Below are 3413 nucleotides of genomic sequence, written 5' to 3' on the forward strand. Positions count from 1 at the left end.
AGTGTCCCTAGTGGCGGAGTGTTGTCACCGGAGGGCTTACAAGAGGTATACCCACAAAACCTTTACTCCAGACCTTAGCTATCTATGCAGAACCTTGGAAGGCACTAAAGAATCTCCTTGGTTGGCATACTTATTTACTACAGGAGGAAGTACCCTGATGCGAAATTCCAATTGTTGTACACGAGTTTGCACTCAAGCATACTAAAATTCATATAAAGTGACAGGGCTCTACTCAGATAGTCGCACTATGGACATCAATATCCGGAGTCAAAACTAATCACATGGATAGATCAAGAAGATGGATATAGAGAAAAACATAGATGGTTTTGATGTTTACTAAGTGAACGGCGTTTCCCATATCTGTCTGAAGGCCTCCGCCAAAATGAACCTATCCTAATGGATTGAGATACTAGTCTGACTAATATCAACACAACTGGCATATACAAGGGAACCAGTGATCGATAATCCTAATTCTAGTTCAACACAACTGGCATATACAAGGGTACCAGTGGTCGACTTTATTCACTTTCTTTTTTTCTCTTTTTTTTTAACCTTTTTTTTTAACCTTTTTTTTTTGTTTTTTGATCCGTTTGGTCTAATTGGTCTGGTCTTTTCTTTTCTTTTTTTTTTCTTTTTTTTCTTTGTAATTCAATCACTCTAATTCACCCTGGCATTGGTAACAACTTGAATCGTGGGCTCCACCTATCACTTAGAGAAACATGGTTTAAAAACAAAATAAAATAAAAATAGAAGTGAAAAGGACTCAACGAGATATGGTGAAACTATCATGTTATTTATAACAACTGAGATCTGTGCTTTTATGAATAGACTCTTCTAGATGTTTCCATCTAATCAGATTGGTTCCTCAACTCCTACGATCAAAATGCTTCCATCCACTTAGATTAGTTAGTGCAATCCTCAATAGGCATAAATTTATAGGTTCTGGAGTTTATTTATTCATACTGCAACTAAAAAGTTTCTCCCATACCCCCAAACTTAAATCTAACATTGTCCTCAATGATCTAAAGATAAAATTAAAAACATGAACAAGGAGAAATTGTTACCATTTGAAGCAAAGAGACCTGTCGGGAACCACAATGGCATCACTAGAAATTTTATCGGTTTCTTCAGTTAGTGGCTCCTTCTGGGGCTCTTCTTGGGAACTAGAAGGTGGATCTACAGTATGCCCACTATTAGGCATGGCTACCTTATTGTCTACCGTTTTACCACTCCTAAGGGTTGTGACAGAATTCACTTGATTAAATGGTTTTGCACCTACTTCATTAACTCCTCTAGGGTTGGGTATCGGTTGACTAGGGAACTTACCTTTTTCTCTTAGAGACTCATTGATCATACTAACCTGGTCTTTCAATTCAGAAATGGCCTGACTAAGTTCTTGTCCTATCCTATTACTAGCTTCTATGCTTTGTGAAAGCAATTGACGCATATTTTCAGTATTTGAATAAACGAGGTGAGAGTTTCCTCTAGACTTAAGATTTTCTTATCAGACTGATTCTGAAACTGAGTTGATCCTGAATTATTCTTAGTATAGCCAAAACCTGGGGGAACATTAGAATTACTAAACTGACCTTGGTCCTTAGACCATGAAAGGTTCGGATGGTTTTTCCAACCATGATTATAGGTTTCTGAATATGGGTCAAACTTCTGATGGTTATCAAACCTAGTGTTATTATAGAGAGCATTGGCTTGCTCTTTATTATTCTGGCATTCCCAAAAAGTCTCTACTCTACCACTAGTGTGACCCAATTCTAAAGCTTCTAACCTTTTTGCTATAGCAGCAATTTTGGCCTCTGATTCATAGCCTCCTTCTACCCTATTAATGTTTCCTCTACCTAAAAGAATTTTTCTCTTGGGTTCCCTACAATATTCCCATTGCTGGGTATTTTCGGCGATTTCATTCAAAAATTCCATCGCCGCATCAACAGTTTGGTTTTCAAAACCACCAGTGCATAGAGACTCAACCATGGTTGTTGTCGAATAATCTAAACCCTCATAAAGGATTTGAACTAGCCTAACCTTTTCTAAACCATGATGAGGACATTGGCCTAATAAGTCATTGAACCTTTCCAAATATCTATATAACGATTCTCCCTGCTGTTGAGAAAATGTGCATATTTGCGTCCTAATAGACGATGATTTGTGCCTAGGGAAAATCTTGTTCAAAAAGGCAGATGTAAGTTGTTCATATGTTTCTATTGAACCAGAAGCCAAACTATATAGCCACGATTTGGCTTTATCTTTCAGGGAAAAAGGAAATAACCTAAGTTTCAAAGCATCATCATCAAGGTCTCTAATCTTTAGGGTACTACAAATTTCCTCAAAATCCCTAACATGGAAGTATGGGTTTTCATTTTCTTTCCCTAAAAATATTGGGAGCATCTGTAGGGTCCCAGGCCTAAGTTCATAATTTGCTTCAGTTTCGGCTAACCTGATACAAGAAGGACGAGTAGTCCTAGTTGGGTTCAACAAAGCTTTAAAAGTTGCCATTGCTAGCACTATCGGGATATTTGGGATTCTATGCAATCACAAAACAAGGCTGACTCAACCAAATCAAACCTAATTTTCTAGCAAACAAAAAGCATGATGGTTCCACTTAGATTGTTTCTAGACCAGCTTCTATTCTTTCGAAAAGGAACTCGTTACAATCTGAGCAAACCCCTCTGGAATCAATCCGAGTCAAAGTAAGTTGAATCGAGGCGAGGGAAGCTCAGTGGAGCTTTGATACCCAAGGCCTCACCGATTACAAGGCGGCGCAGTCACGCATTCAACTCACAGAAACCATCATGAACTTCGAAGTATGCTCAAAAGAGTAACCAATATTTTTCGAACGACTTTCCTATTAAGCTCGTTACCTTATAGGTCTCGTTCTAGTCAAAATTTTAGGCTTAGGTTCGCGTTTGGTTTCGTTTTCCTAAGGAGGGCAAGAAGAGAACGATGATGAAATCTGAACCCTTATCTTGTATGGCCAGTCCTTGCCCTTTACTAGGAAATTAAAGCATCCGTTTTCAAGTCCTCAGCATATATGCAAACGAAGGAATACAGTAAACCCGCTGACAGGGGATTCGCGGGTGTTTCGAAAAACTTACCTCCCGTACCAGACAGGCGAAGAACCGCTGAAGTCGACTCGGGCCACGACTCCTATGTCATGTACGAACCCGAGGGGCCGAGGCGATATCGTAATCACCGTCCTTCTCTGCACACAGTTTTTATTTAAACCAACCATTCCGTAGGGTTTAAAAATAATAATGTCCCAGTCCAAAAATAAAGTCCAAAAAGTATACAAAAATAAAAAGAAAAATTACAAAAAATAAAACCCTATTTACAGTTTCTAAAAATAAACCACAATAAATATATACAAAATCTTCTTCTTCACTCCTTTCGGATTCCTCTTT

General features: G+C 38.4%; 1 pseudogene; it reads left to right on the forward strand.

Moving 5' to 3' along the window:
- Positions 1–2044: 2044 nt before the first annotated feature.
- On the forward strand, positions 2045–2144 carry LOC113314553 (annotated as a pseudogene).
- Positions 2145–3413: the final 1269 nt, after the last annotated feature.

This window comes from Papaver somniferum, chromosome 9 (assembly GCF_003573695.1).
Source record: "Papaver somniferum cultivar HN1 chromosome 9, ASM357369v1, whole genome shotgun sequence".
Classification (NCBI taxonomy): Eukaryota; Viridiplantae; Streptophyta; class Magnoliopsida; order Ranunculales; family Papaveraceae; genus Papaver; species Papaver somniferum.